At 35.5% G+C, this 19,808-nt stretch overlaps 1 long non-coding RNA gene across 1 annotated transcript; it reads right to left on the bottom strand.

Annotated features, from left to right (window-relative positions):
* Nucleotides 1-6,618: 6,618 nt before the first annotated feature.
* On the bottom strand, nucleotides 6,619-9,578 carry LOC147839106 (uncharacterized). The gene is made up of 3 exons (XR_015518205.2): nucleotides 9,432-9,578; nucleotides 8,335-8,613; nucleotides 6,619-7,561 (listed from the first exon to the last, which is right to left on the bottom strand). It is a non-coding gene; the product is annotated as an uncharacterized LOC147839106 (long non-coding RNA).
* Between the last annotated feature and the right edge of the window lie 10,230 nt (nucleotides 9,579-19,808).

Here is a 19,808-nt window from a genome sequence, read left to right as displayed (position 1 = left end):
CTTGAGTTAATTTTGGCAGTTGGCAACTCACTAAAGCCATTTCAGGGAGTTTGTTTAGGCTCCTAAAAACCTTTGAGCTGGCATTGGTTGATTAAATTTAAATTAGATTAAATTCTGCAGTTAAAGGGTGTGTTCTTTCAGTTTCGTCCCCTGATTTATTTCTTATTCCATGGGCCTCAAACATGAAAACATGCTAAACAACAACACTAACCACATTAATACACTGGAAAGTCAAGTAGCAAATCTGGTATAGATGTATTTGCACTTTTACAGTCACTCACAGAGAAATTTGAAAGGCTCAGAGGGGGGCATACATTGGTAGAAATGCACATCTTTCGTGCAACGTGGTGGCGGCACAATTTAGTATCATTCTATTTCAAATAAAAACAATGTAAAATGTTAGAAAGCTTTTGATGGAAAAGGCTGTTTAATAGATATTTTAAATCCACCCAGCAGGCACACAGCATCATGAGGCATTAATATTAGGTCATGACATCAGGTGACCTAAATTCAATGTCTAGTCACTGTATAAACACAATGTTCATTTGACATCCAGTAATGACATTGATATTTGGTTGATTACAGTTTGTATTGAAAAAAATAACTAAAATCCAACGTTGAGCCAACATTTTAAACTAACCTCAGAATAATGTCAAATACTGACATGTGTCAGGTATGACAACTAAAATCCAACATCTGATAAAACATTATAATGGTAACATCCACACAACATCAAGCTGTAGCATTATTAGACACTGATATTTGTTTGATTTTTGGTTGGATGTTGGACATTGACATCAGTCTGCGCTGGGTTATGAAGTCAAGCCGATTTTTATTACCAAACAAAATGCAACGTCCACCGATGCTGGGGTACAACATCAATCTGTGTTTGCTTGGTATTTTCCCTCAGGTAGCAATGTTGTGTTTAGGGATTCATAAAATTGGCATGTCACATTTGCAACCCCACCTTTTTCTTTGTTGGGGTGTTGGCAAATTTATTTTTACCCTTAAACAAAGAACGGATAAGAACTTTGTTTGAAGTTTACCAGGGCCTTAACTTACAGTCAACATTGGTGTAAAAGAGACCATCAAAATACAGTTACACCAATGTTTTTTTCATTTATTAAAGAAGATCTCGCATCATCGTGATCTAAAGCTGTAGTCAATAGGCTCTGGTTAAGACGTGAGTGTAAGCGTGTGCATGTACTTTATTGACTACATTGAGTGCTGTTGAGAGGCGAAGCTCATCTGAGACCTTTCTGCCAAAAGAGCCCCTGGAGACACACTTACTGCATTTACCATCTCACCTCCTCCAACCCCACTGCAAAATACTAATCAATACACAGAGGACAACCAAATTATTACTGCACAGGCCTGGGCATACTGGAGAGGTGATCTGCAGACCCCTGATATTCAATATCTCAAACCTTAGTGTTCACTCTCTGTTTGCACTGTGGAAAGGATTTTTTGAAAAAAAAAAAAAAAAAAATGAAGCTGCAAATAGTAAAATGAAAACATTAAACAACTTATTTTTTAAGTAGTTTTTCTGCTCTACTTCAACACTTCATATTTAATCATCAAGACTATAGAATACATAAGACATGTCACTTGTATGTTTTTGAATGGGGAAAAGTGTAATGCTGTGATCACACCAAACACGGTACGCGCAGATCAATCACGCTATTTGCGTGTGAATATTTTGAGTTTACTCGCTTCATTCACGCATCAAATCCCCTTCAATTGTGCATCAAATTAACTTCACAACTGTTCAAAGCTATGTCCACAAGATCCTTTCAAAGGTGCACCCAGGACTTTGAGTTCATCAACTCTTTTAGAAACACCAACAACAGGCACCATGTCTTTATCACACTCCTACAAGACAAAGCGCATGATTGGTTAACACCCTCATAATGAATATTGGATAAAATGAAATGCATCTAGGATCAAGCATCCACTCCAAATGTTTTTACAAGAGAGAAGTTAAAGACCTACAAGTCTTTGGATGCCAACAGATTTGATCGGTGTGGTCATGTGGAAAAAAATAATGTTCCATGATTATCAGATTCAAAACTTTATAGAGCTAAAAACTGAGGCTCTGCCTAGCCAAATCTGGGTAATGATCAACAAGCAAAACTGCATTCTGACAGCAAACTGCACCTGTACGGCAGGGTATGTGAACGTACATTTTTACATTGCATTCTAAGCATTCAGTGTCCGCAGTTTAATTAACCCTATTGAACTGTTTTTACTAAAAATCATTGCTGCAATCAAAAATGAGTAATGCGTATGATTCAGCACAGTGTAAACTTAATTGATATGAAATGAAAACTGCAGAGTCCAGCATTTTTAACTAGGTCGTCATGTAATTAGGCTGGCATTAAAATAACGGTAAATGTTAACGGTAAATGTTAAGTTTTCCATAAATCTGACGTGCTATTGCACAACACGACATGTTTGCTATTGCAACCGTTCTCTTTTTGCAACCGGAAACCCATTTGACATCATGACTGATATAGTTTGGTAATTCCTCTATAGGAGCTCCGAATTTGATGATGCAATCTATGCGACAATTCAAATGACGAAACAAAAAATGTCAAAACTATTTTTACTTGCTGGTTTAATTATTGTTACAAGCCGTGTGCAAAATTTCTGCTACAGATGCTGTGAGGAATCCTTTCAGAATGTGGGATATTGTAAGTGTCAAACTCCGGGGGTGTTTTCTTCCGTGTCTGGTGTGTCTTCATTGTCATTCAGTCTGACTTTATGACATCTGAGAACGTAGTATGACAGGGGAGCCATGTTAGGGTAATATGACATGCTATAATCAGTATTCAGTATTCAGTATTATCAGTAGTATCAGTTCAGTATTATAAAAAAAAATAATAATAATAATAATAATAAGAAGAAGAAGAAGAAGAAAAAGAAGAAGAAGAAAAAGAATAAGAATGATAAAAATAATAAATTGCACAGTGCGAGCCGGTCTTTAGTCCCATCATTAATCAAGGGTTGACAAAGTGGAATGAACTTAACCAGCTTGTTTTATGAAGCAGATGCCCTTCCATCCATACACTCATTCAAACACAGAGACTATGACCAATTCAGGTTAGCTAATTCACCCATAGCTCATGTATTTGGACTGTGTGGGAAACCGGAGCACTTAGAGGAAACTCATGCAAACTTAGGGAGAACATTCAAACTCCACATAGAAATGCAAACAGACCCAGCTGAGGCTCAAACCAGTGATCTTCTTGCTGTGAGGCGACAGTGCTACCCCACTGCGCCACCTCACCTCTCAAAATTGTATTAACCATATAAGTTTGTGTTTGTAATATCACGTAGAAAGTAATATAAGAGTAATGTAACCTGTCTGTTTCAGTGGATTTCTCATTTAAGAGTAAATGTCCCATTGGGACTGACAGGTCAAAGAGTGTTATGTATCTCTCGAAAGGACATCAGCTGCTAGAAGACACATACTGTATATGTCCTCTGGGCCACATGACGTTTAAAAAGACAGATGCTGAATATAGATGCTGACAAGCATTACAGCTGTCAAACAGAGCAGCATGGCAGGGACTTAATGTGAAAGACATAACTCAGCAGATAAGTGAAGAACAACAGCATGAGTCACTGCCAGCCATATGGCATCTCTTTTGGAATTCCCTAAAGACTATAATCTAACTCCTTATTTGTCCTTGTAATGTGACAGATCATCACTAAAAAAGGGAAAAAATCATTTTGACAATTGTGCTATAAAGCTGAAAAATACTCTGGGGAAAGTATACGGAGAATGACACTAATGTTTGCACAGAGCGTCTGGTGTTGCTTTTATGCAAATGGTGTAAAATAAAGACACACCCACACACTCTGAGATTAATGCAATTTGCATGGAACACATCACAATATTGGGTTAAATTTGAAAATAAGAACCACATTTCAAAAGTCAAACCCTATTGATGGTTATGTTTATAAGTGATGTGAAGGAAATATCTCATAGTTACTTTATGTATAAAAAAAGAAAAATCACCTTCACTACATACTGATAATTTTATATTAAAGAATCAAAGTGTCAAATCAGTGTATTTAATGATAGGAAACTTTCTTGACTATGTTTATTAACACTGTTAAAGGTGACATTGGATGCCTATTTAATGGGGTGGTTCAGAGTGTATTTTTAAGGCTTAGTTTTGTTTTTGGGGTGCAAAGCAATGTGTGCTCATGCTTCACATTTATAAATCATGTTATGTGTTCATATATCTTACTTTGATTATACACAGCTACTCGGCTAACATGAAAAAACTATCAGATTTCTTAGTTCCTCTGAAAGCCCGCCTTATCGAGGGCTCATGCATGTTCAGAATAAGCATGTGCAAGTAATATGAAACTTTCTCATATCTATTGTCTGTTTGTTATTTGAGATGTAGAATGCATGAAAAGTGGTCCCATAGAGAGACACTGGAGCACTGATAAAGATTGTGGCTGTTTCCAGGGGGTTGATGGAAAATATGAATTTGTAGCTAAATTGTTAAAGGTGCCAAACAGTAATTTCCCATTGTTTGCATCCTTGTTTACGTCCTTGCTGCAGCATATTAACGCTAGAAACTATGCATGTAATAGATACATTTTAACAAATAAAAATACTTACAGGTTGAGGTTCACAATCCACAGCTTTTTCTACTATGTTTGGAGCTGCTCCTTGTTTGAGGAGTTTTTAACCGAATCAAGCACTGAACTGGGAGAGATTAATCAAGCTGATATGATTTTTTAGGATTATAAAGAAAAAAAAGATATTTAAAATTTTCTCCATGGTATACATACATTTTACCCTGTCGAAGGTGAGCTTTTAAATCTCCTAAAAAAAATCTGGAATACTTCAAATAATAAGAGTTACATGAAACATATACATCCTCGTTCTCATGTTCATTCCTTGAAAGTAAGTGCAAACAGGTCAATTACAAAACCATAGAGAGTGTTACATTGCTCACAGGGTTATTCATTAGCATGCCCTAACATAATGTCTATTTATTTTATTTTATTTTATTTTTTCTTCTTCTTTAAACTACATTTTAGTAACTTGTCTTAATATGCTTTTGTCATGGTTTAAAGCGGTACAATTATTTTGATGCAAAGCATTCTGGGTCATTTTTACTCAATTGATTCAATATAGATTACTGGCTATGACATGTTTTCTCTCATTTCTGGTTTGACTGTAATTATAATGCAACAATGATCATTCAAATTGACATATAAAGTAAGCAAGCAATAATCCTGCATAATTTGTTATAAAATGAAACCTCAAACAAGAAATACAAGTAATTATGTCTGAAAACACATTTTTCCATTAAAAAAAAAAAAAAAAAAAAAAAAAACATATATATATATATATATATATATATATATATATATATATATATATATATATATATATATATATATATATATATATATATATATATATATATTTATGTACACTCTAAAAACTGCTGGGTTGAAAACAACCCAATTTGGGTTGTTTTGGTAACCCAGCGCTGGGTTACTTTAACCCAGCAAGTTGGGTTACAAGTTTAACCCAGCATGCTGGGTTGTGATGTTAACCCAACTATTAGTTAAAAATTACTACACTGCTGGGTTAAATGTAACCCAAAATGGGTCAGAAATTTAATCTAGAAACTGATGATTAAAATCACTAAAATAAAAACAATTCTACAGCAATACATAGTTGTTCAGTAATGGAATTTTATTTATGACAAAAGATAAAACGTGTCCAAATGAATTTAAGACATTTTTCCCATCTGCACCTCAGCATTAACCCTTTGACTGCCTGCTCTATCAAATGATTGACCATGTTTTTACTGTTTTAAATAATGACTGTTAAAGTCATAAGAAAAAAGATGATTTGGTGTTCAAAATATTTCTTTTAAATATATATATATATATATATATATATATATATATATATATATATATATATATATATATATATATATATATATATATATATTTTTTTTTTTTTTTTAATTGGTCTTATACATAATTTTTCAGATTTTTCATAATTCTGGTAATTCTGGTACTTTTACCATAAACATGCATATTAATCATTTGGTAGAGGTTGATGTTTTAGAAATTATAACATGTGTTAAAATGTACTGATTGTGTTCAATAGCGACATTAGCAGTTGAGAAATGCAATCCAATTTTTTTTTTTCTTGAAAGGGTAGTTAAAGGGTTAAGACAATTTCTATGAAAATTTATCAAACTGTATCACAGAAACACTGACTAAAGTTCAGTAACAATGCATCAGACTGAAATCAGACAAATTACCTTAAGAAAATGCATATTTGAAATACATTCAAAAACATTTGCATCATGTATAAATCAGGAATCATCAGTAAGAGGCAATTGCAATGTTATTGCAGAGTAGAGAAAAACAATAGTATAAGGAAGTAATAATAAAATTGCATCTAAATGACTGAAGTCAGAAAGTAACTTCAAAATACAAATTTGAGCACAAACATCAACATATTCTCATATAAATCATCAACTGCAATGCAGAAAAAAATATGTGAAAGTAATAATAAAAAGGCATCAAACAGCTTGAAAAAACAAAACAAACAATAAAAACTAAGAAAATACAAATTTTATATTAAGAAAAAATAAGAAAACATTTTATAACTTTCCCTTTAACAATTATGTGCAAACATCAATATATGAGATATAAAGCAATCATCAGTTAGGATGATCAAGTTCAATGTAAATGCAGTTTTGAAGAAAAAACAGATATAAAAGTAAAAATGAAACCTGAGGATGGAAGCATTTTTAAACAAATTTGAAATAGGAAAACTTTTTTTAACTTTTACTCGAACAATCATGTGCAAACATCAATCCTGAGATATAAAAGAGTCTGTAAGAAACATTAGTTGTAATGTAACTGCAGCGTAGAGTGTCTTTAAAAAATATCTAGTCTATTATTATGTGCCGTCATCATAGCAAAGAGAAAAGAAATCAGTTATTAGAAATGAGTTATTAAAACTATTCTTTAGAAATGGGTGTCATGGTGGCACAGTGGGTAGTACGATTGCCTCACAGCAACAAGGTCAGTGGTTTAAGCCTCAGCTGGGTCAGTTGGTGTTTCTGTGTGGAGTTTGCATGTTTTCCCTGTGTTCGGGTGGGTTTTCTCTGGGTGCACCTTTTCCCCCACAATCCAAAGTAAAAGTTAAAGAACACAGAATCCAAGGAAGCAGTGAGGTCACAGTATTAATGATTACTGTTTGTCAGCAAAAATTAATGCTAGCAGAACCCTTACTGCTAGTGTCTCCTCCCCAGGATGTCCATAAACCACAGTCTGCCACACCAGGGAACACTGCTTGGGGTAGTTCACACCAAAGATGTAGAATGCTTTATAGCAAACGTCCACTTTAGCAAGTAATGTACTTTGCAATAATAAATAGCACAGCACGTGAGCAAAGGCTTGAAAGAAGTGGTGGTCTCCAAGGATGAGAACATGAGGAAACTCAATAGATTCTTGAATTCAATGGATGAAGATACTCAGCAATATTGGTCCCAATCTGAAAAAATAAATAGAATTAAGATTTATTAAAAACTCAAAATTGTAAAAGTTAAATATCTTTAGAGTTAACTTTAGAACACCTAAAATACCTTTAGAAGCAATTAAGGCCATAACACACCAAGCTATCAGCCAGTGTTGGCATTAGTTAACCACTGACCCTGGCACTATGCTGCAATTTTTTGGCCCGAGTGAAGATGACAATGCAACAACAGGTTTGCCTAAGGAACTTTTTTTAATAAGTAATAGTAAGGCAAGATGAGCATTTGAAATTATTAAGTATTTAATTGTGTTTTCTTAATGAGAATAGATAAGACCCTTCTTCCTGAGCTGGGACAGTTTGCAACCGTATTTGTATTATTTGAAGCCGCATTTAAATTTTCTTTAAAAACTTCAAAAATGAGGCACAATCTCAGTCCATGCAGATGGATAAAATTGCTGAAATATTTTCCTAAAAAAAAATCTTTCTGACTGAAGAAAGAATGACATGAACATCTTGGGCGACAAGGGGGTGAGTCCATTATGTGTGAATCTTTTTGTTGGAAGTGGACCTCTCCTTTAATGAAAATAATTGGCTTACAGGCCATTTAGAGTTTGTTGCATTCACTATCTATATAAAGCATCTTATCACTAAAAATTTGAGAAACCATAGCTGTGACCAAATCACAACTTTCACAAAATCGTCATCTTTTTATGTTTTACACAGCAGATGCCCTTTCAACTGCAACCCATCACACTCTCATTTACACAAACACTATGGACAATTTAGCTTACCCAATTCAGCTACATCGCATGTCATTGGACTGTGGAGGGGAAACCCATCCAAGGCTCAAACCAACGACCATCTTGCTGTGAGGCGACAGCACTACCCACTGCGCCCCTATGCCACCCTAATAACAAACATAAAAATAACATTTTCATTGTTAATAAAATAACTAAGACAAGCATTATGCATTAAATGCATCATTATGCATCGAGAAACCTTTAATTGAATCCTTACCCTCTGAATTGTATTCAAATTGACCTAAAAACGAGGAAAGGTTCGCTCCTGTGCTAAAAATAAAACAAGAGAATGTCACTGGTTGCATGAACAGCAGATTTAAAAAAATAACCAAAGACAAATTGGCATTAGAGTTTAATCTCTCAGTTTAAAGTGTTGAAGTGGCTAATGATTACTAGGGCTGCCCCCTAATAATTGAATAACATTAGTCAACTAAAAATGTATTATTCATTCATTCATTTTCTTTTCAGCTTTGTCGATTTTATTAATCTGGGGTAACCACAATGGAATGAACCACCAACATATCCAGCATAAGTTTTATGCAGCAGATGCCCTTTCAGCTGCAACCCATCACTGGGAAACAAATCATTCACACACATACACCATTGACAATTTAGTCTACCCAATTCACCTTTACCACATGTCTTTGGAAACCTGGGCACCTGGAGGAAACCCACGCGAACACAGAGAACATGCAAACTCCACACAGAAACGCCCATTGGCCCAGCCAAGGATCGATCAAGTGACCTTGTTGCTATGAGGCGAATGTGCCACCCACTGCGTCACCATGCACCCCAAAATTTATTAGTTGCAGAAAAAAAGTCCACACTGGCAAAGTCAATGTATGCTGCATGAATCCGCTGTGTAAAAAATATGCTGGATAAGTTGGCGGTTCATTCTGCTGTGGCGACCCCAGATTAATAAAGGGACTGAGTCAAAAAGAAACTGAATCAATGAATAAAAGGTTTATTAATAAATCTGTAATTATTCAACTAATGCTTCAAATGAACATCACAAGTCAACCAGACAAATGTTTGAACAAGGGCAGCCCTAATGATTACAATGAAACAAGTAAAATATTATTACATACCTTCAAATGTGGGGATTAACTCCTCAAGATTGCATTCTTTTAGTTTGATTTTCACGTAATTATCCATCTGAAAAAGAATAACAGATAAAAGCGTTTAAGCAAAATTAAGTAAAAAAAGATCATGTTAGCCAAAAGTCATTATATCACAAAAATACTCCTAAATGATAATAATTATCCAGGGTGTCACATAAAACGGTGGTCAAACTTTTTCTTTTTGCAGTCGAAGATGATTAGGTTGGAATTAGCCTTTGCTCAGACATTTCCGTTTGCATGAAACGACCCTTACATACAGGATTAATTAAAGATAGCTCAAATCACGTCTAGAATGTAAAATACTCATAGTAAATTAATAACATTTGCTATTCAATGTACAGCTAAACAAAATGTACATGCGGAGCAGTACAATTATTGTATATATTTTGATTAAAAAAAAAAAAACATTGCTAGAGAAGCTGAATTCAACACTTATGCATCAAAGTATTGTCGCAAAAATCCATGAACAAACTTAAGAAATACATGAGTAAAAATACTACTTACTGCTTTACAGTTAACACCCCAGAAAGATCACAAATCACAGTAACGTTACTTACTGTCATCACCTAGCCAACATAAAAATCTGTGTCATTCAAAAGGCATTTTATTACAATAAAAAGCTCCTAAATTATCCTAGGTGTTGTGTTTATAAAGTGGTCATCGAACATGCTTCACGTTAGTTTCATTAGTTACCTTATACTTTTCAAGCTACTTCCGATGCCATACGCGCTTTCTCGTCCACCGATCAACAGGCTGGGCGTGAGGCGGAGCAGCAGGTCGGGCGTGAGGCGAGCACAGGTCGGGCGTTAGGCGGAGCAACAGCTCGGCCGTCAGGCGGAGAAACAGGTCCGGAGAAACAGGTCGGTCGTCAGGCGGACTCGGAGCAACAGTTCGGCCGTAAGGCGAGCACAGGTCGGCGGTGAAGCGGAGCAGCAGGTCGGGCGTGAAGCGGAGCAACAAGTCGGCTGTCAGGCGGAGAAACAGAAAAAAAAGCGCGTGTATATTATACTAAGTAAACTAAGTGTGTTATTTCTTATGAAAATTGTTAAATACACACTAAATAACTTACGTCTCACACAGAATTTCACTCGCTTCCCCTCAAAGACAGCGCAAAGAAAATGGTGGTTTCTCACGTTGATGTCCCTGCATGTTGCATGTTGCACTGCTGGGTTATAGCTAAAGACCGATTTTCAACCCAAATTGGGTTGAATCAACCCAATTTTGTTACCCAGCAGTCTCAACCCAGCGTTTTTTAGAGTATATATATATATATATATATATATATATATATATATATATATATATATATATATATATATAATTACTTTTAATAAACGTTATATACTTCAATCAGGGCTGTCCAAACTTGTTCCAGGAGGGCTGGTGTCCTGCATCGTTTAGCTCTAACCTCCTTCAACACACCTAGGCTGTTTTACAAATCCATGAACGCAGAGAACGCACTTGCATTCTTGTGAAGAGCGGAACTGCCAGGTCACCTCGGAACATCGTAGTCGAGAGATTGTGAGAACACTGAATCTGTGGGAAATGAGATGCTGGGTTCTTTCTAATGGTCAAATGATTTTCACGTGTTTTTAGTAGAAAATGATTTAAACATTACTGTGGCAAGAGGGCATGGCCGAGAGCCTTGGGAATAGAATGAGGCCACCGCATAAGTGGATGCACCTGTGGTGCGCACCGCCCTCAAATCTCATGGAAGGAGCTCTGGACTATAAGAGGAGGAACAATGGCAGAGGAAGCCGAGAGAGGACCGGGCCCGGGCATATTGTTTCTACTTTTGCTTTCAGTGCGACGGCAGTCTCCGTGAGGAGCTGTTGTTTGTTTGTTTTGCTTTAGGTTCATGTTATAAATAAATATTTTAAAACTGCGTCTGTTCTCTGCCTCCTTCTTCCCGGTGGCCAAAGGACCGTAAACTTCATTACAGTGGTGCCGAAACCCAGGAGAAGGAGGGACACGTTGTCCAGTTGCCCTCGCATTTAACCCAAGTGGGGGAGAAACCCGTTCATCTGCCCAGAGTGCCGGGACGGCCTGAGGCTGGCAAGGAAAGGATCTGCCTGCTGCCGTCTCCCATCATTGGGAGGAGCAGGGGACGCGGGGCTCACCACAGGAAGGGAAAGCGCTAAAGGGAGCCATCCCACAGAACCCGGGGGAGTTGCCGCGATCCTCCATGATGCCGTAGCCTGCATCCATCCACCGAAGCGGGAGCGGAGCAGGAGACCAGAGATGCAGCCAGCCAGCCACACTGTAAAAGAAAATTCTGTAAAATCTACGGAAAAATACTGGCAGCTATGGTTGCCAGAACCTTTTTGTAAAAAATACAGAATTTTTCTGTAAAATTGTTTTTACAGAAAAATTTTTGTATTTTTAACAAGAGAAAAAATTATTCATTAACTAATGCAATGATAATTTACAAACCTTTGAGTTAATTATTTATATTTGCAGAAAGCAACTACACTTTATTTGGCATTTACTGGCATTAAAATCAATATTTTAAATGTTTAAGTAATATATCTGAGCATATTGATATTGAGAACCATTGTACATCAGTTCACTACAAAAACATTAAAAAAATGCAAAGTCAATAAATGCATTATTGTGCCCATGTGTGACTGCAATTAACAAACAGACTTTCACTGCATTAGTAAGTGCACAGTTACATTTAAACAAAAAAAGATGCAGCATAACTGCAGATTCTCACAGTTCATCTTGGACTTGCACACAGATGCTACTATCCTCCACAATGGTGCCACAAAAATGTTTTACAGTATTTTGCTGTTGTTTTTCTTGATTTAAAAAAAAATACTGGCAGCTGTGGTTGCCAGTAATCTACCGTTTTTAACATTTTACATTTGTAAATTCAATCTACAGAATATTTCTGTTAAAAATACATTCCACAGTCTGTATTTTTCGTCGAACACATTTAACCCCTTAAATCACAGAGCAAAATCCCCACTAGTGTCCTCACTACAGAGGGTTGAACACTCAGGCAGTGATGAAATTAATGAGACAATTAAGTGTCTAATAATAGGAGGTTTAATAGTTATTGATGAACAACTGTTAACAGCAGAATCACTGAAGGAAAGAACAACAAGACCAAATAACATAAAATACAGCCAGAATTAAAGATGAAATCAACTGAAAATAAAACTCTAAATAAAAATAATAATTAATAAAATTAAAAAAAATTACACAATAAAACTTTTAAAATCTTAACAGAGATCATTAAACAACTCCACAAACATCAGGAGCTTCACTTATTACAAACCTTTGACTTTATTTCTGTCACGTGAACAAAAGCTCTTCATGAAATTTCTGTTGTTCATTTGAAGTCACCATGACGGAGGACAGAGTCTGCTTTAGTCTGACTTTTCAACTTCTAATTTTAAGTTAGTTTTTAATTTGGCTGCAAAAAATTAATTGTGGTAGCAACACTATTTGCATTGCATAAAGAGCCAAAATAAAATTAAGTCTGATGAGATTAACTATCATATCTAAATCACCCTTGCCTTCTTGTGTTCTTGTTGAATATCATGTTAAGTGTAAGACTTGAGTAATAAACGTAAATGAAACCAGTAGAGCTTCAGCAATCAATGACAGTTTAACAGGTGTAAACAACACATTCACAATGAAAATGTTTGAACTATGGCAGAGCTTGAAAACACACAGACATCAACAATTAGTCTTTGAATCTCAATAATGGTGACAAACAAATAATCTAAATCAAATAAAAAAACAACCCAAAACAATCTACTGAAATATTACACCCCAAAAACAACATAAAATAAAGAAAAGAAAGAAATGTTAAAAGCATAAAGATGCATAATTTATTAATGCTGCAATGCATGCTGGGAGTTTTGTACAATGCTGGTACCCAGCATGCATTGCGGAATGAATTAATTATGCAGCTTTTTTTTAGCAACCATGGTTGAGGTTCATATCCTGATTCTTGATGTCTGTGAGTCTTAAATAAGATGCTAAAACTCTAATTTTTAATCCTTCATAATTGTTTGTCGACCCTTCTGAAAACTGTACTACAGTCCCAAATAACATCAATAAAATAATATAGCTTGCAATGTTTTTGTGACTTGCAATATTAATTCTGTAGTAAGTACATAGATGTTTTCATTGCTTTTCTTGCTAAAACTGATGAGTTTCCAAAACACAGTCTATAACAGCCAGATAACCATTACGATCAAAGAGTAAAGGTTCAAAAGCCCAACTAAAGCAGCCTCTGATCTCCATGATGGTGAGGTCAAATGAAACATTTTCAATAAAGAAATATAAACCTTTGTTAATTTTAAATATTCTTGCAGATATGAAAGAACTGAAGTCAAACTGTAATAAGTGAAGCTGCTAATGCTGCTATTTAATGGAGTTTTTTAATTCTCTGTTTTAATTCAGTTGGTTTGGTGTGAGGCTGTGTCTGTGGTTTTATTTCTTGTTCTGTCTTTCAGTGATTGTGCTTGTTAGCTGCAGGTGTTCATCAATTTACTTATTTGAGGTCACTCTTTCTTGTGGACTAAACTAATTGACTAATTTAGGGACTAGTGAATGAGGGTGTGTGGTGAGATTTCAGACACTCTGGTTAGTTTCTCAAAAATAAAGGTTAGATCTGTTACAGCTATTTTCCGTATTTTGTACTGAAATGAGTTGTTAATCATTTAACAGGTTTTCACTGTAGTTTGTACAGACTTTTACTATTAAAATCACAGACATTTTTTACAGTGCAGGAGAACCGCCGCCAGACACCAGAAGACGAACGGGTGGATAGATTCCTCCACATTGCTCCCAACATGTCATCTTATCTCATCTCAGCTGGATGGGGACTGAGCGGCAGTGTGTCTGGAGAACTGAACCCCAATTTTTATATTCCTCTCTCCCCTTTCTCGGTCTACTCTGTCTTTCCTCCTATTTTTTTCCATCTCCTTTTCTCTCTGCCCGTCTCATATAGGTGGGTGCTGTGGTGCCAAAGAGCCACGAACTTCATTACAATTACATTACAAATATATTTTCTGTATATACTATACATACAGACCTTATACAAATGTACATTGCAGAATACAAATTAAAAAAAAAATTAATATGAATTTCAGCAAATAAACATTTATTAGTTATTTATTAAGATTTTACTTTCATTGTTTAATAAAAGGAAACTCCAGAAAAATAGGTTAAATCTCTGAAGTTTAATAATAAATCTATATAAGATGCTGGGCTTCCCACCTCCAGTCGCAATGACTTCTAGGACTTCTAGAACGAGTTTGGATCTCAAGTCTGCCTCGATACCAAGAACACATCTGGGAACTTGAGCCCTCAGTTCTTTCAGTCTTGAGTTTTGGAACTGACTTTTGGCAGAGGATAATGACAGTACACAAGAACACAAGGATGCAAGATCGCATATTGAGAAACAGCCCTAGTATACCTAGAAAGAGCTTGATTAGCTAGTTTATGTGTGTTTAATTGGGGTTGAAACTAAAATATGCAGGACACCGGCCCTCCAGGACCAAGTTTGGACACCCCTGACCTAAATACTTACTCTTTTACATACCTTGGGAAACTAGTAATCCTGTACATGTTTACCAACCAATACAACCAATACATAAATAAACATAAAGGCAGTATTTTCCTCCTTATGATTATATTGTCTATACTTCATTTTTTAAAAATCTCATAAAGATTAATGTCTACCTTAAAGAAAAAGAAGGGGATGGCAGCAAAAAAGTGGGTACATAACAAAACTGACAAAAGTTTTTGACACAGTGAGTGTGTTCTTTACCTCAAAAACAACTGACTACTTAAAAAATCCTGTGGTCATCCTCACACCAAAATGTGCCCAGAGTATTTGGCATGTAATGGATAACAGCTTGTTTCTGAGGGCCTGTGGGTAATTATATGTACACTGCTGTCTGCTGTGTACTGAAGAGACCCAAGCAGCATATGGAGAGACTGAATGCAGAGGCACTGTTATGACAAATGATGCTTCTCATACCGCACCAGCTGGAGGAAAGCCCTTGTCTACAGGGATAAAACATGGAAAATGCACCTTGCATCCAAAATCTCTCCTTAATGATGACTGCCTTTCATATTTGTTATGTTTTTCCTCTCTTGGATGCCAACAGCCTTTGTGGTAAACGATTGGCAGTAAATTGCTATATTTGTGTCAGAATGTGTTTTTGGATGTAAATGTCATAAGTGTGTGACAGTTTCAGTTACTATATTTGTGTCAGAATGTGTTTTTTGATGTAAATGTCTTAAGTGTGTGACAGTTTCAGTTACTGTCACTTCAGTGATATCAACATCAATCTAGCTACATTTGAAAACATAATTTTATTTCTTATATGTTATAGCCATGTTTTTGAGACATGTTTTTGCCTTAAGTATACTTTTTTTAAGATGCTCTCCAAAGCTGTTCTCACATTGTAGAGAGGTAAAATACTATAAAAAGCTCATTCTAAAGTTTTACAGGAATGAAAAATCTATTTTGATCAAAACAAGGCAAGCTAAGTAAACTGTCAAACAATATTAACAACTCTAAGGTCAGCTGGGATTCCGTGAAGAAAGTGTTTGCCTCTGTAGCTTTTAAATTTCAAATCTTGAAATGTGCAAGGAAAATCTGTTATGATCAAAAGATAATCTAAGTAAACTGGATTTATTTATCCATGTAATTAATAAAAATACTTAAAAGTCAAACAACATCAAATAAAATGTAATTAAATTCCAAGGTCAGCTGAGACCTATTTGCCTCTGTAGCTATTAATTCCCAAATCTTGAAATGCATTCATAAGGCTAATCGGCTGGGCCTGGCATAAACAAACCTACTGACTGCCAGCACAGATTGATTAAATCAGCACATAAATATAATTTAAACAGCAGGTCATTTGTTAAACACTCTCACCCAATCTTAAAGTACATCCAAAGTGAAAGAAATCTCCAAAATTATAAGACAAAGTCTATTGCAGTGCATTCGGAAAATCTCATCTCTATGTCCGAATCCCTTTGAAGGTTTTACCCCTCCGGTGTGACATCTTCAAAATCATCAGGGTGTATGAATGAGTTCTTCAGAAGGAAACATGCTGGTTGACACCAAACAACGACCCTGCACAAAGGATCATGGGGGCCTGGAATGTCCATTAATTGTAAACTTTGAAATCTTTCATTTTTAAGGGCCCTTCAAAGTGGCCAGTTTTGAGCTCTTTGGTTTAGTATAACATTTAAATATAGCAGACATCTGAAGTGTCTGAAGACCTTTTGGAGGGGTGTATATCCCATTTGGAACACAACGTTGAGCCTTGCCAGAAATATGTATCATTCCAAAATTTCTCCAATATCAAGGCAACGATTCATCCTAAAATTCATAAAAGACACAAGTGGGGATATAAGTGAAAAAACAAAAACAAAAACTACAGTATGTATTCAGGATTAACCTGACAACTGTAGTAGTTGATTAGTGAAAGATCTAAATTCTTAAGTGGCCATGTAGATGCTCACCCCTATAAAAGAAGAACATCAGAGGTCATCCTGCAGGCTCAGGTCTTAATTAAATTGTCCTATAGACACTGTGATCGCACCTATCAAAAGTGGAAATACTATTGCTAATTTAGAACAATATTAAAGCTTGTCTGAACTGTTCCAAAGCACAATGACCCTCAGACCTTTTGTTTGAAAATGTTTGTTTACTGGTAATGTAGAAGTGGAAATTTTTGAGACCTTACTTTCATGAGGCTTATTTCCAATTTTATCATGGGTTGCCACAGTGAAACGAATCTGTTGAATATGAATTTGAATTCGGAAGTGAATTCGTAAAGACTAGCCAGAATGCAAGAGGGAATTCAGTACTATCGTATAGGATCAACATCTGGTCGCCTTAGGTGACACAAAGTGGACCGAAACCTAGCTCAAAGAAGATCATGTTGCCGTTCTGCATGCCTTATTTTCTTACAGTTGATGCTATCAAGAAAAGACCAAGCACCTACAAACTGGAAGATTGCTGACATCAATAAAGCTAGTTTCTCTTGGTCCATGGTTCTGTATTCCAAGATGAGAGCAGGTTGAAGAAGAGTGGTACTCCCATACAACATGGTCTGCCAAGGAGCCTGAACCACAATTTGCAGATCTGTGAGATTATGCACACATCACAATCGTATCACCAAGATGATGGCAGACATGCTCAGTGGAAGAGCATTGCAGCTGTAGATCAAGCCAGTTATTCTCATTAAGTTACATAAAGCCTGATCTGATAGTTAACATCAAAAACCAGTCAAATGAGTCAATGATGTATTAATAGTACAGTAAATAAAACAACGATGGTTTAAATCTATACATTTAAAGTATCAAAATATGGTTAATCAGAAAATGCAAATGGAAATTAATTGTGGACAAACACAGACAAGCCAATTTAACATCTACTAATTATTATATCTAGCTAAGAGCTTCTATATGGACCTTTAGGGGGAGGTCTCACTTCGAGAGACCTTTCAGACCCCTGCCTAACACCCAACTGGGCCTTTGAAATGCTATGACATCTACACTCGAGACACTTAATGAGATGGACCCTGGAGACACAATGACATTCTATTCATATTCCCTACCCTGCATCTCAAGGGGTGCCTCAAGATGTATTCAAGACAATTTGCCTGATGACATTTTTTCAAATAGCTAATTAGTTTATGGAAGCTATAAACCAAGACCTTGCAGCAATTTAGGAAAACCTCTCCCCACCAGAGACTACTGTGTATGTATGTTGAAGCTCAAATACAACCTAATCATGTAACAGATTTTGAAGTGGGCTAGTAAAAGTCCTTGTTAAAATTAAATTTGGATGCTGTGGCTTATGGAAAATAGCAGCTTTGGTAAAGCATGACACAAAAAAAAAAAAAAAAAACTTCCCTTTGAGATCAATGTATTGCTGTACACTTTCCTGTCGAAATAAATTAATTCACATATGACTCATTCATTGATTCACTAATATGTTTCAAGCCTGTTTGGGTTTCTTTCTTCTGTTGCGAACATAAACGAGGATATACTGAAGAATTTTGGAAAGCTGCACCATTGACTTGGTTAGTATTTTTGTTAATTCTATGGATGTCAATGGCTGCTGGAAATACATTCTTAAAGGTTTAGAATCACTTAGGTGAAAAAATTGTTCTCCAGTTATCTGAGATCTTTGCTAGCAGTTATTGCTGCTAAACTAAATCCCACAAGAGATTTCAAATTTAAGACTGTATAGGTTTTAATTTTTTTTTTTTCCATAGAAATTATGTTTTTGGCTGATTAATTTTATTCAATAAAAAATTACATTCATATCAAAGACAAACTGAGCAAAATCAACTCAGAATATAGCACTGCAATGTTGTTGTTTTGCCATATAATAAACAACACTTGCAAGAATCAGGATGAGAACTGTTGTGACATAGGACAGCAAAACCAGCCATGATCAACAAGCACTCCATCAATGATTTCCTGGGATAGGACAATAATTGGCTGAGATACTACTATTTTAAAATATGGAATCTAAGGATATATATATATATATATATATATATATATATATATATATATATATATATATAGATAGATAGATAGATAGATAGATAGATAGATAGATAGATAGATAGATAGATAGATAGATAGATAGATAGATAGATTAGAGCTGCACGATTCTGGCTAAAATGAGAATCGTGATTTTTTTGCTTAAAATAAAGATCACAATTTTCTCACGATTCTCTATGTAAATTAAAGGTATGGTAAAAACAAACATATGGCACAACATTGATAATAATATTGTGTAGGTCTACTGGTTTTTATAAATAATTCTATTCTATCTGATGTTGAATTATTATGTTTGAGATATATGCTTGCAATCTGTCATATTAGACAAATTTATTCACTGGTAAAATCAGACATTTGCCATTATCAGATTATATTCAACAATATATAGACTAAAGTAGTTATACTGACATTGTAAACATTTGTTTTCATGCACAACTGTGGGTTCGCTATGAAAGAAAAAAAAAACATATCAAATGCTTGTCATAATCATAACTCTAAAATGCGATATGATCATTTAAATGAAGTGCACACTTTCGGTTTCATTTTGACTGCTACGTGAGTGTGTGTGTGTGTGTGTGTGTGTGTGTGAATGTGTGTGTGGATGTTTCCCAGAGATGGGTTGTGGCTGGAAGGGTGTGTGAAGGCATATACATATGTGTGTGTGTGTGTGTGTGTGTGTGTTTATATCAGAATTGTTCGCCCCCCTTTGATTTTTTTTTTTTTTACTTATTATACATATTTTCCAAATGATGTTTAACAGATTCAGGAGATTTGCACAGA

Source organism: Danio rerio, chromosome 20 (genome assembly GCF_052040795.2).
Source record: "Danio rerio strain M-AB ecotype USA chromosome 20, GRCz13ab, whole genome shotgun sequence".
NCBI classification, from domain to species: Eukaryota; Metazoa; Chordata; class Actinopteri; order Cypriniformes; family Danionidae; genus Danio; species Danio rerio.
Note: the sequence above shows the minus strand (reverse complement) of the source record. Positions and strands in the feature narration are given on the sequence as shown.